This window comes from Zeugodacus cucurbitae, chromosome 2 (assembly GCF_028554725.1).
Source record: "Zeugodacus cucurbitae isolate PBARC_wt_2022May chromosome 2, idZeuCucr1.2, whole genome shotgun sequence".
Taxonomy (NCBI): domain Eukaryota; kingdom Metazoa; phylum Arthropoda; class Insecta; order Diptera; family Tephritidae; genus Zeugodacus; species Zeugodacus cucurbitae.
Window position 1 is genome coordinate 51,986,292 of NC_071667.1, and position 27,203 is coordinate 52,013,494.

General features: G+C 32.5%; 2 protein-coding genes across 2 annotated transcripts in view; one reads left to right on the plus strand and one right to left on the minus strand.

Moving 5' to 3' along the window:
- The window catches only part of LOC105214238 (synapsin), a 112,804-nt gene that overhangs the window by 25,205 nt on the left and 60,396 nt on the right, over positions 1-27,203 (minus strand). The gene's annotated exons all lie outside the window — the stretch shown is intronic.
- Timp (tissue inhibitor of metalloproteinase) overlaps positions 2,872-27,203 on the plus strand; it is a 44,980-nt gene continuing 20,648 nt past the window's right edge. The window contains exons 1-2 of the mRNA XM_011187547.3: positions 2,872-3,343; positions 20,139-20,177. The gene's annotated coding sequence lies outside the window, so the exon portion shown is untranslated. The remainder of the gene's footprint in view (positions 3,344-20,138; positions 20,178-27,203) is intronic.

The window sequence follows — 27,203 nt, forward strand, 5'->3', positions numbered from 1 at the left end:
TAATCGCTGACCGAAAAAGGTAAAACAAAATATGTATGTGAGTAATTATATAAAAACGTGCATTCAACAAAATGTTGTTTACAAGACAGATTCATAGATCACAATGCGCTTACAATGGCGTTGAAAATATTAGCAGTGGCAAGCGAATAGTTAGAGAATTGTAAATTATTGAAGTTATTCATTACAATTTAGTTGTATTCAATAATAATGATTGTTTTATAGATTTTACAGCCACACAAAAAAAAATATTTGTTATGACCTCGGGATTTTACTATGCGCACCTTAGATGAGAGTTTTGAAATAATTCCAGAAAACCAATATGGCGGACAACATTTTAAAAAAATCATCGGATTCGGTTGAAGCTCGTTACTAGGTTTCCGGGGTCGGGGTCGGTTTTTCAAAATTCAGAATGACAGATCCAATATGAGGGACGCTTTTTGAAAAATCATCGGATTCGCTTGAAGCTCGTTACTAAGTTTTCGGGGTCGCTGATTACGAACTCGGTGTCGGTTTTTCAAAATTTAAAATGGCGGATTTCTTGGTACAATTATAAAGCGAAATAATTTCGTGAAAAAATCAAATCTCTTGAGAAAAAATAAAATAAAATAGAAAAGATTTACTTCCGCTATGTTAAATATTCATAATATTGAATCGAAAGCCTTTGGGCCCACCATTTTTAGATTCGAAAAATTAATGAGTATTAAGAGTACACAGTATTGGTATCTGTCCTTCAATTTGTCACTCTCTTGAGCTTGATTCTCTTGTTAAAAAATAAAAATGCGAAAGCCCCAACTATCATAGTTGGATGATTTTATTGTGGTATAATCACTTATACTGATTTAAGTGAGTTTTTTTTTTGGTATGTATGAGCTTGAGGAGGACTTCAGGGGAATTTTTTCGAAATTTTATTTATGTAGATTATTTGTATAAATAAAAAAATAGTATATTTCGAACTGTTACAGAAACACTTAAATTCTATATAAGATAAATAGTATTCATATTGTGATCGTTAGGATTTTTATTATCAACAACTACTTAATTTAATTTTGAGACTATCATCTAAATATAAATAATGACAATAGGTGGCGCCGCAGTCATATTATTAACCAAATCAAATAATTGGTCCAGTTGAGCTCCTATCCGAGGTATATTTTATATATAAAAGAAGAGTTGCCCGGGTAAGTTAAGATTGGTCTCATTAAAAATATTATATGTTGAACTTGCAGAAATCGAATTTCTCCATAACTTGAACACTTAAATTGGCAATAGGCGTCACATTTCATACAAAATTCCATATCTCGAAGTCTCACTAACTCGATATTTTTTTTGTGGATTTTTTTTTGTGGAGTTAGGGAAGTTTAACTGTATTTCGATTTTTTCCATATCGCAGCACTAATACATTAACTATTATTTAACATTTAAATATATTTTTTCCGGGAAGCCCTTTTATTGACATATAAAAGCGATGAAAGCCTGAGTAAGTAAACAACATAAAGTTTCAACTACAATATGGACCATAGATAGGTCAAATAGTCAAATGTCAAAATTCTTCATTTACTTCTGGCGTTCAGACACGATCCATCATCTATTACAAAAGCGGCAAGATACAATTTTTTCCTCTCTTATTACTTTTTCGCCAAGTTTCTTAGAAACCAGAACAATATCTCACAAAGTATACATACATATATCAATATATTGAGTATACATACCTTCATCTAATCATTTGTCGTCTTATTTAAATTCCTTTATTCAGAAAAATGCAATATCTACGTTTTTAGTTTAAAAATAAATTGCGTGTGTATTTCAATGACTATAACTTATTTTTAATCTTTAAATATTTTACTATTTTAAGGAGTTGCATATTTCAAATTTTTTAATCAGCAGTGTTTGTGATCAAGATGTATGAATCTATGGGCGCATTCAACGAATCCATGGCAGTCAAGCGCACATATGCACAAATCAAAATCTACAAATACGTTCGAAAATACATACCTACAAATGCAATACAACAAATGCACGCTGTCAACGATTCTATTGCAAAGCGCCAGCGCCAGCGCCAGAGCATCAACGCTATTAAGTAGTATTTATTTATGAGTGACATACGTTGAGCGCCGCGCCACACGTCGCTTCTCCCCAACGCGTAAATAATTGTAAACGGAATTTATTACTCACGCGCAAATTAGAGCGCGCTGTGGTTTTTGCTGTTGAACAAAGGTAAAAAAAAATTGTTTATAAAAAAATATCAGCCGCCGCTGCCAACGCAGCTTCACCCACATTTAGTGTCTAAGCGGATCGCGCGATTTATATTACTTAGTTGCAACTAAAAAATTTCATAGGTTTTTGTTGCTCTTTTTAAGATTATAAAAAAAGGTATTCACCTAGTTGTTGGCTAGCTGTCAGCTTGTCCCTCCCACTATACTTGCGCTGTCGTGAAGATGCTGCCAGCGGCGATCCATTCATTGTCGATCAATGCGCATTCGAGATAATTTATGCACTTGCGGCTCGAATTTGCTCCAGTTAAGAGCGCACAAAAAAATAAATCACGAAAATGAGCGCGTGATTTTGAGATGCGCTCGATCGCTCATCGGTGCGCACTCACATTCACACAACACAGTGAGAGCGTAAATTTGCCGATAAACTCACTCAAAATATACGGTCTCTGATAACACAGCGCCTCGATCGGTAGACTGTGTATTATTTTTTCAAAAAAAAGTGAAATAATTTGAGCACTTTTTTGCCGGTTACTCTATGCTACAACATACATTTTCACTCACATGTGCGCCAGATGAGTGCATAATGATTGAGTGTTGTTTGCTGAGTTTTGTTTAGACTTTTTCTTCTTGATTGGATTTTTAAGCAACGAAACGGTACGTTTTCGGTTTTAGTACAAATTGGCAGACAAAACCCAAAGCAACGTTTTGACTTTGGTAGCGCTCGAGAAATTATAGTCAACAAGTAAAAAGTGCAAAATACTATATTCGCGGTGTGAAATATTAAAGTAGAAATATTTTCAAATAACAACAACAAAAGTTAGCGAAGTGTTGGCGAGAGTGTTTCGCATTGCATTGTCAACGAAAGTGTTGTTTGTGTGAGATTTCGCGAATTCACAAATTTGCAACAAAGTGCAAGGTGTGCAAAAAGCAGCAACAACCAAATAGCCAGAGCTGGCCCAGATACGTCATTAACAGTAATATAAGAAAATTTCTGGCTGCCAAGTAGCTTGAAAGTGTTTTTGTGTTTATTTTCATTTATAACTGTTGTTTTTCCGTGCAACATTGTGCGTAATATTGACACTTTTGGACAAGATAAGTGATTCAAAGCGTGCGAGTGGTCTAGAAGAAAGGTAAGTTAGTCACTTGTTTAATTTTTTATTAATTTTTTTTATTGTTTTGATTTTATTTTTTTTATGTTTTTGTTATTGTGATGCGTCACTTTCAACGCTGTTTTATTGCTGCAATAATTTCAGATTTTTATATATTTTTTTTACATTTTTTTCAATTCTTTCTTTTCATTAATTTTTTTTTTAAGTTTTGTGAAATTTTATTTTTATTTAAGACAGATTTTTGTTTTCCTTTTAATTACTTAATTTAATGCGCTTCGCTTTTATTTCGGTGACCAAATAATTTTGTTGAAAAAATTTTGTTCCGGCATCGCCTCAGCCTTAAGCATACTAGTAGCAGCTCTACGCTATTTTTAGGCAACTTTTGCTTGCTTTTTGGTGGTGGCAGTGTCCCTCGGTGGCCCAAACGGCGCGATATATGTATGTTTGTATGTATTTATGCTGGCGTTAATTTTAATTTCTACAGATTTTTCGCATTTATTTATTTATTTTGTTTTTTACAACAATTTTTTATTTTCTCTTTGAAGCCAACGCCGTTTGCATTGCGGCCTACACGCATACAAACATAATTCTTTTACATTTCTATTATACATTTTAATATTTCTTTTTGTTTATGACCGAGTTTTGTGCCGTGTTTGGCTTGTGTTTACCGCAGTTTGCTTGTCGTCCATACATAAATATGTATGTATGTCTCTGCATTAAAAGACAATTTGTCTTCGCATTTTATATGGATTTTTCATGTGGTCATAACTTTTTTTTTCGTTTTTCTCTGCGGTTTGCATTGTATTTCTTTAGTCGCTTTTTGGCCTGCGGTTGCGTCACTAATTTTATTGTCCGCAATTTGTAAACAAACGACTGTTTCTGTTGTCTCCTTCGGTTTTCTCTTTTCAAATTGTGGGCGGTTTTACATTATGCTTTCAACGTGACTGCAGATTTGTTTTAGACTTTGACTAATTCTTCTGTGTATTTGCTTATAGCTTTAGTGATTTGTGTGATTGCTTTTAGGGTCAAATAGCATTTGCGCTCTGCTCTGCTGTTTAGAGACACTTGTTTGAGCTTTCCTGTGACTTTGGTGCTTGTTCTAGTACTAAATACTAGTATTTATTCAAATTTGTTTATGTGGAATATTTATTTGAATTATTGAATATTGATTTATTCTAGTAAATATACAGTACACATATTTATATCCATATGTACATGCCTGGCATTTTAATTTCAATTTCACTCCTTTTATTTACATCACATTTTCATTCACGGCAAACAAGTGTCGCACTTGACTACGAACTAAATTTAAAATATACATATATACATATCTATATACAATACGTAAGTATAGTTCACATATGTACTATATACTATATATATATATATACATACTATATGTTCATATAGGCAATCTATGCAACGTGTAATTTACGTGTGCTTTTCACATGTTGCTCATACGCTCTGTACTGCTATTGAGGTATTTGTTGCTGTACTACGTTGTATTTACACATTTTAACCTTGAGTGTGTCAATATTTGCATAGCAAATAGCTATTTGTTAGACGTGTTTGTATCAATTAAAATATCCTAGGCAGCGAGCGCAGACATGCAAGGTGGCCTGGCGTGTGCAAGAGTAGTGTTGATACGAGTATAGGCTTAGGCAGTTGCATTACTTGTTATTGCATTCGTAATGTATACAAAATAAAATATTAATAAGAATGAAGTAAAATAATAAATAATACAAAAATAATGTACTTTTGAATAAGTAAAAAAGATAATAAAATTATGTAAAAGCAGAGCAGACTTAATTTCTTGTATGAAAAGGAAAGAAATTAAATATTTTTTCTTGAAGAATGAAAAGTTAGAACTTGTGCAATCTTAGTATAACTAGCATGTACTTAAAAAAAATATACATAAAATATTCCACTTTCTACAGAGACAATAACGAATTATTGTAGAGCAATATTCTACCGCACACGAAGCATGGTACTATTCTGAAACTTCTTTGTATATTTAAGATTTTTTGTGGTTTAATGATTTCTCTGCAATTTTTACGTTAGAAATAAATATGATTTTTTTTTGTTTGGGGTAATCAACATAAGCCAATGACCATTGTCACTAGTGCATATATTGCATTATTCTCGATGACTGACGCTAAACAGAAAGCTTATACATTTATCAGTTCTCCTCAATTACCAAGTCTTCAGCAAGTAAAAACTTAATTCACTTAATAGAATTTACTAATTTCAGAGTAAAAATTTTCTTTAAGTTTCCTAAATATACTTATTTCAACATTTTAGTTAAAGATTTCAGACAGAGAGAATAAAAGTAGCATGGCGTATTTCCTTTTCTATACATGCGACATTTTTTATAAATGTTACGTTTTACGTTAGAAATAAATATGATTTTTTTTTGTTTGGGGTAATCAACATAAGCCAATGACCATTGTCACTAGTGCATATATTGCATTATTCTCGATGACTGACGCTAAACAGAAAGCTTATACATTTATCAGTTCTCCTCAATTACCAAGTCTTCAGCAAGTAAAAACTTAATTCACTTAATAGAATTTACTAATTTCAGAGTAAAAATTTTCCTTAAGTTTCCTAAATATACTTATTTCAACATTTTAGTTAAAGATTTCAGACAGAGAGAATAAAAGTAGCATGGCGTATTTCCTTTTCTATACATGCGACATTTTTTATAAATGTCCATCATATTTCATGTCACATCACTGTTACGACTTCTTACAGTTTGTATGGCATTTTTAGTCACAGAAAAGTGAACTCCGCCACGATGGCATTATTTTTAAAATCCGAGTCATGTGATGATACTTCGATCTCCAAACACTTCAAAGTCACTCTCATTGTTGTAAAATGTTCACAATATGACGCATCAAAGTTTATCTTGGTTGAAAATAAATTAATTTAATTTTATTTTATTTATACAATGGAACTTCCATAACTTGAACTTCTATAACTCGAAGTTCTCCATAACTCGTACTCTTGAAATGGCAATAGAATTGAAATTTCATACGAATTTCCTTCCATAAATCGAAATTTTCGACCAGATTTCAAATTTTACTATCGAGGCAGAATTTTAAAAGAGTCCCTCTATAACGTATGGAGTTGAACTAAACATATGATATTACACTTATACATTGCATAAATCAGGTAACAAAGGGATTGGATAGAGACGTTAAGGGCCAAACAATAGCAAACTGGAAGAAGCAAAATTACAAAATACATGTTTTAAAGCGAGTACATAAAATATTATGCGAAGTAAATCAATAAAACTTTGTAGAAATATATATTTTTCAGCTTTTTGAAATATTTTATTTTTTAATGAAAATTTCTATAACTCGAAGTCTCTCTAATTCGAAATTTTTTTGTGGATTATGGTGATTCGAGTTAGAGAAGTCCACTAATTTAATTTAATTTAATTTTATTTAATTTTATTTTTTTTTATTTTTTTTTTCATTTTTTTATTATTGTTTTATTATTATTGAAATAATTGTGTTTCCGAGGTAATTAAAATCTAGTTCAAATTGGTCTATGCAAATGCTGTATCTTAAATATAATAACTTATCAAAATAACGATAAAAATAAATACGAAAACGCCAAAAGTAATCTTTTTTAGATTAATTTATTTTTGTATTCACTACTTTATTGTAAGAATTAAAAAGTAATTAATAATGAACTATTGAGACTACCAAACACCATTGATAAAAACAGTTGTTCTTCCTAATTGATATTTCACCGAGTGAGTGTAGGCGTCATTTCTACATTCTACGCGCTCCAATAGCAATAATTAATAATAGCCAATGAGTCACCTCTATTGAGTATGATTTAATATACAAGAATTTTGCTTACTCAAAAATCAGTACATTTTGATAAGTATCGTTGTCACCCTGTTAGTACACCCACATATAGTATTCCGTTTTTGTGGTAGAAATCATTCAATATTTCTATGAAGGTATTGTTTATAAACAAAGGTGATTCATGTTTGGTTAGAAACTTTTTTGGCGCTTCGAGGTTTAATCTAATCATTTCAAGCATAATACAAATTTCATAAATCACATTCAGAGATTTGTGTTCATACTTAAAAAGGTTGTAGTGGATGTGATCATTGATTGTTGAAGTTTTTGTTTAATAATAGACAGTAATCTCCCATTTATTTTCTTGTATAAGAAACCATGTGAGCGTTGATCTCTGAAAGAGCACATTTCAATAACAGTACATGTCTAGCCACACGTTCTAGCGTTATCTATTTCATTTCATTATCATTCTTGAAACTTACGTGTATAGTTCCATGAAATGACAGATTCTTTTTCTCTGTTATCTTTGCTATCGCGAATTTTTCAACTATTTGTTGTCTAAGATAATAACAAGTAGGGGAAAAAATTCTTAAAATTCTATAAACACATACATACTTACAAACATACGTTGTCTTCTCTATATTATCTTAGGTACCTATTATAGTTATATGCAATCGTCTCTAATAAGTAGTTATATCATTTTTAATAACCACTTCACTTGAATAAGCAAATTTACATATAATTATGTAAATATTAATGTAAGTGAGCAATAGTTTCATTTTCATAACGTTAAAAGAGTTGTAGAGCTTCCGTACGGACGGTTTTCTCGGAACAAATTCAAGTGCACATATGCAATTTTACTAGTTTATGAAATCATTATTAAAAGTATCAGATAGCAGTTACACATGTTTGTAAATATGTATGTTTATATGAAATTTCGAGGTAAAAATTGTTTTCAGTTGAGTAGTTCTGTGTATGAGAGTACGTGCAGAAATTGTTCAACGAGAAAATTGCGGATGGTCTGATGAACAAAACTGTGTTATATATATATGACACACATTGCATAATATTGCGCAAAATATATAACTTATGTATTGTGATTAAGTCTTAAAATTTGCAGTAGTATCTTTGAACATATACAGGTCAACCCTTCTTGTTCAAAATTATTTTGCAAATATAACTGCAGTCTCCGAAGTGTATAAAACGATCTTTCTTTTTCACTTGACTTTTACTATCCAGGGAGTAACTAAGTGTAAACAATATAGAACACCGTATAAACACTGGTCATGGGGAGGTATATTTGAATTTTTCTGTTTTTTATTTATTTCTAGACTGCTTTTGGAATGCATAACTGTATAATTGGACACTTTAAAAATAAATTGAATATTTTTACACAAGAATTAGAGGGGTGAAAAATGCCCTCTGCCCTCGGACTAGTATAAATTATTTCATTTTAAATTATAAAAATTACAAGAACAAACACATCTAAAATATTTTCTACGTGTTGTCAAAATTACAAAAACAATAATTTAGTTTGAAAAGTGTTTAGACAAAGATTTATTGCTGCTACTCATTTAAGTAATAAATCATATGGGTTTAGAACTCAAATACATAAAGCACCAGCAACTGGAAGGCTGTGACAACTTCAAAATTATTTACTTTTGATGTTCTTCATTAATTAACACATTGTTGGAATATGCGAAATATGGTTTCGTTTGCTGTTGTTCGTAAATTTACAACATTTACATTTACTACAAATTTTCCATGATGAATGTTTTAAACTGAGAATGTAACTTTCGAAATTTATCTTTCATTTCATATTCCTAAAATTGTGAAAGTAAATGAGTTTTGAAGTATTTATCTAAATATTTGACCAATACGAGCTAAATCTCAATATTTAAATGTGATAAGAACGCATTAGATTTGCTATTTTTCAATCCCGAAAAGGTGACAATTATTTGTTCCAATTACTTTAAACCCTGAATCAAACAATCGAATGGGAACTTGGACAGTTGAAACACATGTATTTTTTGTTATCAAAAACTGTTAAGTGTAGATCGAAAGACCCTCATGGTTCCATGAAGCCCGCTTGTCACAAATTTATTGAAGCGGCCTTAGACATTTTTACCAAAGATATGACTTCCGAGATGTTTTAACCTCAGCCTTAGTTAAGACTAAGTTGAAGTCAGTATTACTAAAATCACCAAATCAAATGACGTGTAACATTATCAATGGAATGGTTACTGAAATAATCTTTGGCAGAATAGATTCTTTGGCAGAATATATTCGTCGAATTATGTGTGCGGAGTTTGAAAAATGCAGGGCAGTCGATTACAATTCATTTAGTTAGTTCTTCATAATCGAGTAATTTAGAGACGACGGATTTCGGTCATATAGCCACCAACAGAACAACAAGAAAAGGTCCACTATATGGACTAGGCTTATTTTTTACGAAGTACTTTTGGCAGAAAGTTTTAGACAAACAATTGCGGGCTCTTGAGAAGTTTAAGAACATTGAGTGGGAAGAAAAAATTCTATTTGTAGCTCAATTATATACATATGTATTTAGTTTCTTTCAAATATAATTGGGAAGAAAAGAAACTGTTGGTACGTTCTGTGCTTGGTAAAAATTTGAGCACGATCTCGCGGCTATTATGCGATTTTGATATCATTCAACATTATAAAGATAAAATAATTTTGAAATGTATGCAGCATAATAATTTGAACAACTTTTTTAAATTTAAATTATGAAGCTCTGCTTAGTAATATACGGAGGTCATTGGTATCTCTTGGGTTAGCCGCAAAAAACTTAAATCCGTCTTTTCTTTAAGCACCATTAAAGACAGCATACTTGTAGTAAAGAAGCAAACAATATAAGAGGGAGGGGAGAGAAAACTTATTAATTCTATACGCTCATCTTCAAATAAAAAGATCTAAAATGAAATATGCACAGAAATTCCGAAACACTTATGACGCATCAACACTAATCCTGCACAAACGAAATTTCGCTCGCTCGCTCGCTCGCCCCTCTTACCCACATTCAATGAATACTTCAACTTCAATTAAATTGACTCGACTATCAAACTCCAGATGCTTTCACACTCGGATATTCCCATTATTGTACAATAACACGGTAGAATATCCGTGAACTCATACAAAACAAGTGAGTGAGGGCAGCGGTGAAGTAGCAGGGGAGTATATGTGTCTGTCTGTTTGTATGTTTGTTGTGTGTATATAAAAGAACAATAGAAGAATTAAAGTGGAATTCAATTGAGGAGACGCTCTACAAATGCGTATGATTGCAGGTTAATGAATAAGCAATGAAATGCGAGCATATTGAATTACGCTGCGAAGTGGAGTGGGGCGAGGGTATTGAAGCGTACAAAGAGCGGAAAATTATTGCAGATGTTTTACATACACACTTAATGTCATAGATATTTACTTAGCAATAAGTATATGAATACCAGTATCACGAATGAATACCAAATTCGAGCATATCAGCAAACAATTAGAGTGTCTTCTAAAATTTCTTGAATGAGTAATACCCACACATATGTACATATATACAATTATATAATCTGTATTTCTAAGCACGTTCTAATTGTCTTTGGATATTTTCTATTACTTAAAAAACAATTTGAAATGGGTTTTTTGTACTCTGGCCAAAACTGTTTCACAACATTAAAAATAGACAAATAGATAAGGTCAGTTTTGTTTACAAACGTTCGCCATTACTTACGACTTGGCAAATTTTATGTTCCAAAAATGCTAATTTCACTGAAATAGAACACAAAAGATGGCAAAATACAACTCTGAATTCAGCTTATATGTGTTTATATCAGCTGTGTACTGAGCCCGAAGGAGAGCTGTCATTTGTAGTTGCTCATTGTCAGTCAAACTGCGATACAGTCATTAAAAGCCAGTATGTAGGCCGTTTTGTTGTTTTAATTCAGTTTGTTTGTTTTATTTACTTCAAAACATTTTATTATTTTAGCACTGAAAGCTTCTGACGTGACTTTTGTCACGACCAGCTGATTGTGCTGAAATTTTATGTTTGTTGGTGATTGACTGGTGTTTTAAGTGCGAATTTACATAATTTTCTTGTTTTTTTACACTTCCCAAAGTGTGGAGGTCCTTCCAGACAAGTTCAGGATATATTTTTGAATAATACATGAAATGAATATCAATTTAAGTGCTGATAAATATGTGTGTTACTAATATTATTCTTGCGAAGACACTTTAATTGCTATATACTATAGCTACTAGAGGAAGAGAAAGCGTTGAAGAGAGATAGATATAGAGATTAAGGCTTAATGAGATTTCTCGCAGTTAACTTCACGATGCTTGACTTCAATCTGAAACCGTTGAAGGCCTAAAACACTAGCTACTGACAAAGACTTTATTTTCGATTTTATATAGTAGACAACTCTTTACTCTCTTTCTATTTTGTCTAAATATTTAACTTTAAGTACTAAAGTTGACTACATAAACTTCGAAAAGTAACTACACAACTGGCATATTCAAATAGAAAATATCTTCGATACTCCACTATTCTGATGGCTAAAGTTGACCTCGCACTTTGTCATAAAATTTACATGTAAAAACCCCAATAAAGTTATGCAGTTTGAATTCTTTGCAATAGAACTTGTGGAGACCTTATTAAAAAGAATGCTATTAATTTTGATTTTTTGTTATAACAGTCTACGTGTCTAGCTGTGTGTTCGTTTCGGGCCACACGAGTTATAGTGAAACGAAAGCGGATGATGCTCAACCGCAAAGAGGTCATTCTTAGATAGCAATGGCAAAGTTCCTAATGTATTTTTCGTACGAAACTTCTCATATAATATTTCCAAACAAATCCAGTGAAATTTCTTCACAGAAAATCAACGGGAAATTTAATAAAATATCAAATGTGAGTCTAATTATTTTCAACGAAGCTATGCGCAATGAGACTCAAAAATTATGGTGTAAAATACATTCGAAATGTCAAACATTGTAAAAATAACTTTACATAAATGAACAAATATTACATTAGCTGGACCATATTTGCTTAGAACAATCAAAATCCAGAGGTTTTCAAATATTTTCTAGAAAACTTTGATTTGGTAAGCACGACAAAGTCTGAAAAGCTCTTTGTTGTTAATTGACTTTGGAAAACTGTAATAGCATTATAATCCTAAAGCAAGTTAAGACTAGAAAATCCATCGAAAAGTAAAAACGGCGTTTCATACACTTCAAATGTAAAGTTTTAGCCAAAATCAGACTCTATTGTAAACAAAATATTTTTTTGTGTCTTAATAAATACTAATATAAATAGAAAGCTATTCTAGGTTTCTGAAAAGCTAAATTGGAATCTGGATATAAGATATTTATTTATATCTACATACATATGTAATTTAGATATTCGAAAATATGAGTTTTAATCAAAATTATTGTTTTTTGGATTTCAATTTTGCTTGTACGTAGATATGTATGTGAGTATGCCGGTCTGAACGACACAAACGTAATTCGCCAAAATTAAAAACTGACTAATCGCCTGTGAGACCAAACTACAAAACAAACAACACACACATATAGAACCACGTACTTACATACACCCGCAAGTACGATTGTAAGCACACACTTCGGGTACGTTCGTTCAAATTATAATGTAATATTGCGTGCATGTGAGTCTTCAAAAAGCAAACAATCGTATAAATCATATTTTCTGCCGACATTCTTTGTATATGTTGTTGTAGTATTATACACTCACTAACGTCTAAGCATCTCTGAATGTTATTGATTTTCGCCTATTTTCATTCATTTCTTTTTCACGCTGCCGATGAGCGCAATGGTTGTTACGGTGGCTAAGCTTTTAATTAAATGACTTGAATGGCAGCGCTGCTACTGAACGGTAAACGGCGACAGTGATTCAGTTTCCTATTCCAATTAATTATTGGCATTTCATTCATGCGATATAGTATAACGCACACACACACCCCTCTATATGTACAATATAAAAAGCTTTCTACATTCATATGTTTGTGTATATGCAGTGCATGGAGAGTAAAGGGTGCCGTAGGCGCGTCCATCATCGCTCCATTCCAATCGATATTGGCGCGCTTCTCAATAATTCCTATTCATTTACCAGTATTAGTTCGTCGCCTACACCCCAATCACTGCCTCCCGCCTGAGCCAGTTCTCAGCGTTTTCATATTTCGAATTCTATTTTCATGTGTGACACGCCGACAGCGTCCAATATTTTCGATTTATATTTACATTTTTTATTGCGTCGCATGCCCATTTGCGTACGGCGCGACCCACAACAGATCTAAATAGAGGCAAAGTCTTTCAATCAAAGCAATGCCAATAATTCAGTGAGTATTTATAGCCAAAAGAATGTGTCTATTGTAATCACTTTTAATATGGGCGCTCCACTCTGTTTTTTTTGCATACTCGTATGTTGTTGAAAATTTCGTGCGCGCCGCCGCTTAAGCTATTAAGGAAATGTTTGACTACGAAATGACTTTTGTTTATGTTTGGTTTTAATATTTTTATCATAAATATTTATTGTTTATACAGTACTGTTGTTAATTAAAATTTTCTTTTTGTTAGCCTTTTGCATCTTACTGCCTTTTATGAACCGCGAAGCGCCATAATTATTTATTTTTAAACTTGGTTAATTGTTTTTTAATTGAAAATGAATCTTTCGTTTTGAAATCTCTCAAAATGTTTCGGCACTTTTTGGCAACCAAATTTGTTCTTTAGACACCTTTTAAGATAACGTATATTGGCCTAATACTATGTTTACATATAACGAGATTATCTCCATTTATGAGCCTAACTCTATAATCTGTTATTAAGAAATGAGTTTTCTCATACAAAATTCCTCTCTTGATAATCCGAGATTATAAAATTATCTCGTTTTATGCAACTAGATTTTCGGTGTTATTCCTAGTTTTATCGATAATATTGCAAAGAAGAGGAGAAATGTCAAATGAAAATGGCCGACAGCGAGAGAAAGATGTGTAATACAACAACAAATAATGATAATCTCATATGTATATAAACGGTTAGATTATTCAACGCGCTTAGAATGAGATTATTTTCATATGTGAACATACTATAAGGTTCCATGGAAAAATATTACGGTTTCATGATAAGAATAAATTGTTTAGAAAAGTCTTAAGATTTGACAAAAATTTAACCAAGATTATACCTTGGAGGCTAAAAAAATTGAAAAAATCGAATAGGTCTAAAAATTTTAGAGCTTTGACGAAAAAATAACGTATAAAACGTTAGAGTACAATGTAGGAAAATAGATTTTCAAGACTCTACCTCTATAAAAAAAATAGTAACGTCACTTAGTTCTAAAATAATTAAAAATAGTTGGAATAGTTACGAACTTCGAATTTATTTTAAGCTAAGAAATATCGAAGTCGGTATTAAATATGTAAATGTATTAAAACGAAAATATAGCACGACCCGACGGGTTCCGAGAAAACTTAAAATGTGAGAAGTAAAACCTCTAGTTTGATCTGTCTTGGAGTCAAATGTTGTTGCTTCTAAACATATCTTGATTACTCGTACATAAACGAAAATATGGGAGCATTCATAAAAAACTAGAATAGAGAGATATATACATAGATTAATATTTCCATCGAATTTTTTATTAAGTTATTGGTAGCTTTTGCTGGAAATTGTATACGGAAACATATTATTGGATTAAGACCTTGCTATTTTCAAGTTCTTTCGAAATGTGATATAACAATTTCAAACAATATTTCCTAAAACATTATTCGTCTTGCAAACTCAGCTCTATTATTCTCTTCTTAGAAATATATTGCGACGAAAATGGGATCTCTCTGTAAATATAATAATTAAGCTGTCTGGTTTTAAATAGTTTTAAACAGTTGATTAAACCGCAAATTCAACTGCGAATACTACTCAAATAGGGTTCTTTCAAACTTGAGCAAATTGTTCTCATTATTATTCTTACTCTTACCAGTTTTTCACAAATTCGCAATTTTATAGAAATATTTATTTTTTATTTAAATAAATTAATAATTATCTCATGCGATTTTTAAGTTAACACTAAGATTAATAAATGTATCCTCATATATATTTTTTTAATTTTGAATGATTCCAACTAAAAATTAAGAATTCAAAATATTTCCATAACAACTTCAACTGATTGATTATATTTTTTTCCCTTTGAATATTTCAAAATGGCCAAAATCAAGTGAAACCGTTATCTTCTGTTTGTTTGTTTGTTTTGCTGTCACAAAATATTCCTCAATTGCGGTACTTTTAAAAGTCACGCTCTAACTGACAAACGCAACACTTTGTAAAATATAATTTGAAAAAATAAAGTAACGACTACCGGCATACCTCCTCCGTTGCTGTCCAAATGGCTCATTTAAAATGCAAAATATTTGCAGTTTCGACAAATATGCAGGCACCGAAAACTTTTCGAACCCTTAATTGCAGCAAAACAATTTTAATACATTCACAAACAAACCCACACATACACATACATACATATATATTCAGTATATATTTGTATACTTTTTGGCATTTGTTGCTTCAAAGCTTATGCAAACAAAAAACTTTTAGTGAGGATGCAAATGCAAAAATTGCCATATTTGTCACATCTGTGTGGCCTATACGCGTTCAAACACACACAGACACACACACACACACATATATATATATATATATATATATATATATATGTATATACAAACAAATATTTTTTTTGTGAATGACAGATTCAAGTGGAAGCATAAAATTATGACACCGAAAAAAGTGCAGCCCAGCGCGGTTTATGAAATATGCAAATACACACACTCTTACAAACAAAAATTCATTTCCATACATATATACATTCATAAATAATGTGTTTGCACACAAAATAGCTGCACACTCGAGCTGTTGAAAGGATCATAAAAGACTTTCAATTAAAAATGCTAATTAAATTGCCTTACAAGCTGGAAGTCGGACAGTCGGGCAGTCGAACAGGCACGTTCACGACGTCGCCGAAAATGACCTCCAACAATCATAATTGCCGGCATAAATTTTTATTGCCAATGGGACTGTGAGTGAAGGCGACACTACAAAATAACAACAAGCGCTTAAAACTGAAAATATTCAAAATTTTACTCAATAATTCAGCTTGTGTCAATAAGCACAGACATTTGTACATACATACATACATAGATCTTTACAAAAATAATGAAGTTTTTTTTGCAAAAACTCTGCTGAAATGTAGCGCTTTGAAAACCACAGACCGTTTTGTTATCAGCGAATGCAAGTTTCTGTTTTTGAATGATTTGCTTTGTGTGCTCACTTCGTATTGTTTAGTCTGGTCGCAAATTACTGACGGCTAATGAATATATATGTATGTATGATTTTATAAAATGCTTAATAATTAATTTCAATGTCATGTGTTGCCCACACAAATTGAGCTTATCACCAGAAAACAACAGAAAGCACAACAAAAAACAAAGGAAAGGAAAAGTCGGTACTTTTGGGAGTTGTAGAGCGTACAAGCGATATTGAAATTAATTTTTTCTTAATTTCTTATTTATTTTTTAATTGTTATTTACTGACAGCAATCCCCAAATCCATCAACATAGCAGTCGAATTCAGCTTAAGCTCTTCTTAAGTATCTTAAAGGCACTTGAACACAAAATTTTAAGATTTATGGTCTTTTTAGCTTACTGAAAGCATGTGCTGGATTAATTTTAAATAAGTATTATGAAGTAATAAGCAAACATATTTTTTCTTCCATTTTTTTTTTATAAATATATGTTTGTATTCGATTCGCCTTTTCTATGCTAGCTATACTTGAGCTCTGCTCGATCCTTCCAAAATGTATATACGGAAGCGGCAACAAAGTTATCCAACTATTTGAAATACGAGCGCGAAGGATAGAAGTAGCCCCTTAAATTAGTACAACCGCTTCTTATGCTATCTCCATTAGCTTGTGTCACACTATATTCCTTATAACAATTAGTTGTTCGATTCACCACTAATAAATATTTGCCGAAGCTCGTATACAACTTAACAAATTGTAAATTGAATGATTATTAACTAAATATGAAACAATCTAGTAGTATACAGAAGTATGTTTGTACTACATATATACCGACCATGCAATGTCTGTAACATTATGTAGGTATAAAGCATATTTGTTGGGTCTAACTTGAAATTGAGTTTGGGTTTCGCTTTTCGTATGTTGCCAAGTTAAAACCGCTAAACTTATTATACTCTCGCAACAAAGTTGCTAGCAACAACATAAGCTATTGAAGTCAAATTTGGTATGAAGGATTGTGCTATGAAGGGGCATATGTGGATATATTTTTTTGGGAAGTGGGCGTTGTCCCGCCCCTAGTAAGTTTTTTGTACATATCTCGTAAACTACAAAAGCTATATCAACCAAACTTTCTAAAGTCGTTTCTTTTAGTCACTTCGTTATGTTGAAAACTACTAAAAATGCTTTAATTCAGTAAGGAAACCTTAAATTTCATTATAAAGATGCTGCACTCAAATTGATGTCGACGATTTTTGGAAAGGCAATGCCACTCTTTAAATGCAAAATTTAAAGGCACGTCCGACAGCAAAGTTCTGTTGCGATATCTTCACTAGTGCTTACTTTATATGGTTTCTGACCCATAAGTCAATAGCAATTTTTCTTATCTTCCCAATAGCAATTTGTGAAAATAGTCCAAATCGGTCCACAATCACATCATATACCAGAACTTTGATTCAATCTGAATCGTTTACTTTACAATATATAAAGTAAGCACTAGTGAAGATATCGCAACAGAACTTTGCAAACATTTTGCATTTAAAGAGTGGCATTGCCTTTCCAAAAATCGTCGACATCGATCAAGACCTATATATGGAATATGAGGACCTTAGAATGAACTTAGTGTTTTATGAATATAATTATTCCTATATTCATATTTCCTTAAAAAATGGTATCTTGAATAAGTTGTAAGCCAGCTTATGATTAATAACAATATTTCATAAAACGAAGCATACATTTCTAATGAAAACCACGACTTTATCATTTAAGCTTACTCGACACAAATTTAGTTTAACATGTGTTGAGCATATTTCCTTGGTTTCATGCAATATTAGTTATTATGAAGCGGGAAGTGGTTTTTAGCAAATTCTGAGAACACTCCATAATTTTCAAACAAAATTAAATTACTTTCCTGATTGCAGAAGAATTGCAACATTAATTTGCTTTATTAAAAACTGTAAGCACAGAAGTATGCAGAATTCATTGAAATATTGCATAATCTTTGTCTTAAGGTCATTAATTTTGTGTACAGAGCACAAATTAAATAATTCAAACATATTTTACTAATTTATTGTGATAACTGAAAACATTTTTTGTAAGAAATACTTTAATGCGATTTATATTTGTTATTTTGTATTTTGTTAAATTTACTGTGAAATAAGGATTGTATAATATTCAAATTTGTTTGCAATACAAGGCCAAAGACAGTGAAGAGCAAATTAAAAAAAAAACTTTAAGCAATATTTACAAAGCTAATTTTAATCGAAATGAATATTAATTAGCTACAAATTTGCAATTTTATTTATTCGTGAGTAAATCTAATACAGTGGAACTTCTCTAACTCGAATCACCATAATCCACCAAAAAACGAGAGATTTGGGTTATAGAATTTTCATTAAAACATAATTTTTTCAAATAGCTGTAAAATATAGATTTATACACTATTTTATTTATTTGCTTCGCAAAAGTTTTAATGGGCATACGATAAAATATTGTTTTCTATAATAATATAATATAATTTGGTTTGTTACATTTTGCTGGCTCTTGACGTCTATATGCCATGCCTTTCTAACATGATTTATGCAATCCATAAGTGTAATATCATATTTTTTGTTCGCCTCCATACGATATAGAGGGACTCCTTAAAAATTATGTATCGATGGTAAAATTATAAATTTTGAATTATGCCTTGGTCGAAAAGATCGATTATGGAAGGAAATTTGTATGAAATTTGCCTTCTATTGATACTTCAACAGTTCGAGTTCTGGCGAACTTCGAGTTAGGGAAGGAAATTTGTACGCAATTGCCAATTCAAGTGTTCAAGTTATGGAGATCTTCGAGTTATAGAAGTTCGAGTTATGGAAGTTCCACTGTATTTTATTTTGATATAATACTATACCATTACAAAAATACTCTTTTGAGTTTTATTAAATCTTTTTTTTTTATCTACACTGTCGTTCCTCTTCATTAGAGATTAATTTTAGGTTTATTTTAATATTTGAACATTGGTTTGTATAGCAAGCAGTCTCTAATTCTAGTAGTCTAAAATTTCTAGTTTAAATGTGTTTTCAAATGAGTCATCTGAAATTTATTGATACGTCTGTTGGAAGCTTTACTGAAGAACCTAGATACATTTATTGTTTTGTGAGTTTTAAGTTTTATTACGACTTTGTGTGAGATTCCTAAATCTCTATAAAATCTCTCAATTCAAACATATGATCGAAAAAATGTCGATGAATAAAAAGTAAAATGGAGTCTCAATATCATTGAAAGGAGTTCTAGTTGAAAAGACTTCGTCATTTCCATGGTTTTCAGGAGCTTTGGCTGACAGCGCTATATTCAGCTGCCATTGCCTCAAGCACTGAATAAGCGCTGAAAGCTAAAAGATCTGAAAACTAAGATATGGAATAATGGATGAAGGACAGCTTATAAATAAAGAAATGAATGTGAGACAGCTTATTGTTGTTCTTTCATTTTGCAGAGAATAACAGACCAAGTGGGGAATATATAAAAACTATGTACGCCTAATATGGAAGATTTAGTAATTAGATATTATTATAAAAGACAATTTAAGCTAATCAAGAATAGTTAAATGGAAAAATTTTTCTTAAAATGTTCCACCTGCTTTCATCATATTTTATAAAAAGAAATAAATAGCTCTATAAAACAGAGGACTAATATTTATTTTATTCTGATTTCATTACAGCTTATTGACTGATTCAACTCAGAATAATTGACTAAAACTGTAAGTAATTAAATTCTATCATTGATTTCAAATATTTTTATTTAATCAGATAAGTATTATCTATTGTAAACATATTTTCTCACGTTTATATAAGGTAGATATATTTTCAAAAATATTATTCCACAATTTGTTAATAAATTGTCTTCTTTTGAAATATTTAATTGATATTTACAAATAATTAGTGAGACTTTAATCCTTAACATGAGACACAAAACAAAGACTAACCATATCTGAACACAACACACTCAACAGGTTGACACCTGAACTCAGCTAAAACAAAAGTTAAGCCAGTTCAAACATAAAACAAACTATAAGATTTGTGTTCAGTGCAAAAGTTTAAGCCATAAGCAAGTGCATTTTATATGACTTAATCTGAGAACATATGTAGGTGCAGGCAAAGACTCGTGCTAACTAAGTAGTGTCAAATGTCAGTAAATGACATAAACAACAATTAGACACTTAAGCGCTTGGCGGCTGTCAAAGTGTGAACACATGAGGGTGCTCGAATGCACTTGCACCCACACAATAGATGGAAATAAAAATAATTTTTCGTATATTTTTCTATTTTGTTGTTGTTTGAATGCGCTTGTTGTGTGGTTTAAGAGTGCACAAGCCGTTTGCATGTCTCTTATTTCTCAAATAAAATTAGAAAAACAAAAAATAAAAATAAAAATCAAACCTCAAAATAAATATTTATACAAATACCAAAATTAATACACTTGTAAACTAGCAAATTTATTTTGATTTTAACAAACATTTACATTTGCCTTTTCATTACTATGCAAAGCCGCACAGTGGTCACGACTCGGTTATATGCGTTACAACAACCAATATTTAAATGAAAATGAAAATAATTTGCAACTCGTTGCACGGAGAAACGTGTTTCAACTCGGTAGCCGGCTGCTACTAAGTTTTTCAAAGCTATTTAAGTCAATTTCAAATTTATTGCGCTCCAATGACGATCCATAACAATTAATTGACACCTAACATGGCGTTTGATTGTCATTTGCATACAACTGTCAGTTGACTAAACTGTCAGTGGACTAAATGCGGGCCGTTGCCGCAGTCACGTTTAAATATTTTATTGCCATTTATGGTTAGATATTTGCGCCTAATGGTTTACATACGAGTACATTTATTTGTGTATTTGAGTGGGTATTTTAAGTGTTTTTAAGATTTTTTAATTTTGTAGCGCAATAATTTATATCTTCCAGTTAACTAATTGGCGGCGGGCGCGAAAAAATAAAATTCGTTTTTTTATTCGGACCAAGAGAAACGACTGTATGTGACAACGCGAATTGAATTTAAATATTTAATGCATTTAGTTTTGCTCCATTTGCTAGTCTCTTTTGGCTTTTAAGCGCATTTTTTATATTCAATATTTCTGGTGTCGCATTCGAGCACTTTGTTGCTTAGTTTGCAGTTCGCCGATATTTTTTTTTTACACAAAATTCGTAGTATTTGCATTCACTTACTGTATGTGTGTGTATTGTATTCTTTTTAAACCGCAGTTTGTATATATTGCTCGATTATTCAACAATATATTATTACCTATAGTGCGTGCAGTCAGGATGTTGTAGGCATTTTCATAACTTTTTAAAGTGTTAGCGGTTTTTCATGTTCGATATTTTTATTTACTATTATTAACTTTACTATTTTTTTTATTTGCTTTAAAATGATTTAATTCGTTAAAATAATATTTATGAAAATCTTTTTTACTTCACATTCTTGTTAACCTAATAATTTCATTCTTTTGTAATTGAATATTGATAAAATAATTGACTGCATAAAAATTGTTTAAGGTCGCTTTGATATTTGATAATATTCAAGTATTTTTTTTAAATAACTTAAATATGACATAGTAAATGAATTATTTCAAATATCAATTTCAGTTTTTTCGTCAAATATTCGCAGTTTTGTAAATTATGTATATTCGATTATTTATTTATTTCATTATTTGAGCTCTGTGAATTTTTACCATTTTTTTATCGCATTCTATAATAGTCAGAGACTCATTGTGATAATTTATGTACATACACACATATGTATGTATATCATTATCATAACAAATGCCTTACATTTAAAGTAAGAGGCAGTATTTTTTTAAATAAAAAGTACGGAGTTCCGAGTGGCCAGTCCAAATAATTTTTTTATTTTTTATTTTTCCAATTTTTGCCCAATTCAATGTTAAATATCTTATTATAGATATCATTTTAATATTGTTTTTTTATGTACATAAATAATATAAATAAATTTCCCAATAATTACAATTTTTAAATACAATGAATGAAAGTATTAATTTCATAAAGTTAATGAGAAGTTTCTTTATTTATATTTCATTATTTTATTTTATTTAACTTATTAATTAATTTCTGTATTATTAAAATAAATTTTATTCTCTCTCTTGATTTTATATGTTATAATCAAATAATATTGCTTGGACAAAATTAAAAGAAAAATAATAATAATATTAAGAAAAAAAGTAATTTCTTTAAAATTAGTTCATATAATTATTTTATTTATATTTATAGTATTATTAGAAATTTTGATTTAATATTATGTAATATTGTATATCATGTTATATTATTATTTTTTATATTTATAATATAATTGCAAAAAGTAGAATTACTTATATTTTTTCTTTATTAAATAGATTAATATGAGATTTGAGGTTTTATATTAAAATATTTTTTTATTATCCGTGGTAATTTTTCCAAACCCTTTTATATTATTATTAATTTTTAGAGTTCTTTTGTGTTATTCTTTTTTGATTTTTTGTTATTTAAAATTTTATTTCATTTTATACTATACTTTTTTATTATTATTAATTAGTTAAATAATTTCATTAATTAGTATAAACATATGTATTCAATTTCATATTTTTGACTTTCCAATGCAATTATTTTATTTTTATTGTATTTGTTTTTATTGAAATTTTGATTTAATTTTAATATGTATTATTTATTTTTTCGTTTTTGCTAATATTAATATCATTAGTTAAATTTGTTGTTTTGATTTAATTTAATCAGCTTCTATAGGCTTGAAATCCAAGAAGTTAATATCAATGTTTCGGTTTTCTCGATACATTCATATATCACAATACATACATACATATGTATATCTCAAGCAATTTTTTTCTTCCTCTGCTTCGCTTACTTCATCTCTTTAGTTTCATATTCACTTCGTGCTTCACATGCAAAGTAGTTCAGCTGCGTCTAATGGCAAATGTTTCACATGCAATTAATGTTAATGCGCCGTGCAGCAAACAAACGATACCACATACACACATCCACTCCAGCTGCCTTAGGCCTACTCCGCTCCAGTCACTCCCAGCTGCAATCACATTTTATGCTTTGGCATAAATATTTTGCGGTTTATTTGGCAGCAAACTTTTGTTATTTCTTCTTCTGCTTCTACTGCTTCTTCGACTCACTAATAATCACTTTTGACTCTTTGTCACTTTTCGGTACTCAAAATGCCGTTTGGCGGCATGCACACTCTCTACATCTTTATTAGTGGCGAAAATGTCAACATCATTTAATGTCTAAGCTTTTGCTTGTTTGTGGAATTTTGCGGTTATTTACAACAGCGCTTATGCTGTTGTTGTTGTTATTATTGTTTATTGTTTGAAATATTTTGTTTGGCATTTGCGTCTGCAAAATGCTTGCTGAGTACGGACACACATACAAGTACGCATATTTTCACTGCACTTAAGAGTGCAACAATTTACCTACATCTACATGTATATAGTATATATGTATGTATGTACACTGGCATTTTCTTTCACTAGAAGCCGAAAGTAATTTCACAATCTCACACCAATTTTCTTGCACTTTCTGCATTTGCATATATGCACATATATAATATTTGCAGTCGTAAAACTTTCGAATCCTCATAAGTAGGTGATCTTAATTTTCGCAAATATTTGCTTCATATATACATATATGTATGTATTTACGAGGTATATTGCATTTTATTTGTGTACATATGTATATTTGTGCACTTTTATTGTGAAATATTTGCACTAGTTTACTATTTGCCATTTAAATTCGTTTTATTTGTACACATTCTTTCATTGAAGCTCATAACAAATTTTACGATGTGTACGCATACAAATGTACATATATGCATCTATACTATATGAATATTGAATAGTTTGTTATTGGAACTGGAAAAGCGCACTTCCTGGAAACTGCATTTTGAGGATGACTGGCAGTGCAAACTTTTATATGAATATAACTGCATACATACGTATACATACATTCAAATAAATATTTAATTGTGCTCTTATTTATGTTTTACTTCGAATTACCAGGTTATCTTGCTTGCTTCGAAATAGTTGGCAGGAGTACGCATATGGTATGTACTTAGCATTATGTTAGGCTTCCCAAATGTCTGAGCTCTCTACCATAGATTTTCAGCTTCTTCTTCTTGACTGGCGTAGACACCGCTTACGCGGTTATAGCCGAGTCCAAAACAGCGCGCCACGTATCCCTCCATCTGGCAGTTTGGCGCCAATTGGTTATTCCAAGCGAAGCCAGGTCCCTCTCCACCTGGTCCTTCCATCGGAGTGGAGGTCTCCCTCTTCCTCTGCTTCCACCAGCGGGTACTGCATCGAATACTTTCAGAGCTGGAGCACCTTCATCCATTCGAACAACATGTCCTAGCCAGCGTAGCCGCTGTTTTTTTATTCGCTGGACTATGTCTATGTCGTCGAATAACACATACAGCTCATCGTTCCATCGTCTGCGGTATTCGCCGTTGCCAATTCTTAAGGGACCATAAATCTTCCGCAAAACCTTTCTCTCGAAAACTCCTAGTGCCGTCTCATCGGATGTTGACATCGTCCACGCTTCTGTACCGTAAAGTAGGACGGGAATGATGAGAGACTTGTAGAGTTTGGTTTTTGTTCGTCGAGAGAGGACTTTACTTTTCAATTGCCTACTTAGTCCATAGTAGAACCTGTTGGCAAGAGTGATTCTGCGTTGGATTTCCAGGCTGACATTGTTGCTGTTAATGCTGGTTCCCAGGTAGACGAAATTATCTACAACTTCAAAGTTATGACTGTCAACAATGACGTGGGAGCCAAAACGCGAATGCGCTGACTGTTTGTTTGACGACAGGAGATATTTCGTCTTGTCCCCGTTCACCACCAGACCCATACGCTTCGCTTCCTTATCCAGTCTGGAGAATGCAGAACTAACGGTGAGTCACCTTGTCTGAAACCTCGTCTGGTATCGAACGGCTCGGAGAGGTCCTTCCCGATCATGACGGAGCTTTTGGTGTTGCTCAACGTCAGCTTACACAGCCGTATTAGTTTTGCGGGGATACCAAATTCAGACATCGCGGCATAAAGGCAGCTCCTTTTCGTGCTGTCGAAAGCAGCTTTAAAATCCACAAAAAGGTGGTGTGTGTCGATCCTATTTTCCCGGGTCTTCTCCAAAATTTGGCGCATGGTGAATATCTAGTCCATGGTGGATTTTCCAGGTCTAAAGCCACACTGATAAGGTCCAATCAGTTTGTTGACGGTGGGATTTAGTCTTTCACACAATACGCTCGACAGAACCTTATACGCGATGTTGAGGAGGCTTATCCCACGGTAATAGGCGCAAATTGTGGGGTCTCCCTTTTTGTGTATTGGGCAGAGTACACTGAGATTCCAATCGTCAGGCATGCTTTCTTCCGACCATATTCTGCAAAGAAGCTGATGCAAGCACCTTATCAGCTCTTCGCCGCCGTATTTGAATAGCTCGGCCGGTAATCCATCGGCACCCGCCGCCTTATTGTTCTTCAAGCGGGTAATTGCTATTCGAATTTCTTCACGGTCGGGCAATGGAACATCTGCTCCATCGTCGTCGATTGGGGAATCTCATGTTGTTGTACTTTCACTGCCATTCAGCAGGCTGGAGAAGTGTTCCCTCCACAAACTCAGTATACTCTGGTCATCAATAACTAGATCACCTCTGGGGGTCCTACAGGAGTGTGCTCCTGTCTTGAAACCTTCAGTTAGTCGCCGGATCTTTTCGAAAATTTTCGAGCGTTACCCTCTTTCTGTTTTTGTCTGCAAATGCGTCTCGCTTCCCTCTTCAGCTCTCGGTATCTTTCCCATCCCGCTCGTGTTGCGGTCGATCGCAACATTGCGAGGTAGGCAGTCTGTTTTCTCTCCACTGCGAGACGACAATCCTCATCATACCAGCTGTTTTTTTGATTTTTCCGAAAACCAATGGTTTCGGTTGCAGCTGTACGTAAGGAGTTTGACATGCCGTCCCACAGCTCCCTTATACCGAGATGCTGATGAGTGCTCTCAGAGAGCACGAGTGCAAGTCGAGTAGAAAATCGTTCGGCTGTCGGTTGTGATTGCAGCTTCTCGATGTCGAACCTTCCTTGTGTTTGTTGACGTGTGCGCTTTTCTACACAGAGGCGGGTGCGTATCTTAGCTGCTACAAGATAGTGGTCCGAGTCGATGTTGGGACCACGAAGCGTACGCACATCAAAAACACTGGAGACATGTCGTCCATCTATCACAACATGATCGATCTGGTTGCGAGTGATTCGATCCGGGGACAGTCAAGTAGCTTGATGGATTTTCTTATGCTGGAATCTAGTACTACAGACGACCATATTTCGGGCCCCGGCGAAGTCGATCAGCCTCAGACCGTTTGGTGATGTTTCGTCATGGAGGCTGAATTTTCCGACTGTTGTGCCAAAGACACCTTCTTTACCCACCCTAGCGTTGAAATCGCCAAGCACGATTTTGACATCGTGGCGGGGGCAGCGCTCATAGGTACGTTCTAGGCGCTCATAGAAGGTATCTTTGATCACTTCGTCCTTCTCTTCCGTCGGGGCGTGGGCGCAAATCAGCGATATGTTGAAGAGGTGGGAGTCTCTCTCCCACCACGAATCCCACACCGAATTTGCGCTCCTTTATATGGCCGCTGTAGTAGATGTCACAAGGACCCACCTTCTTCCGTCCTTGTCCCGTCCATCGCATTTCTTGGATTGCGTTGATGTCAGCCTTTACTCTTA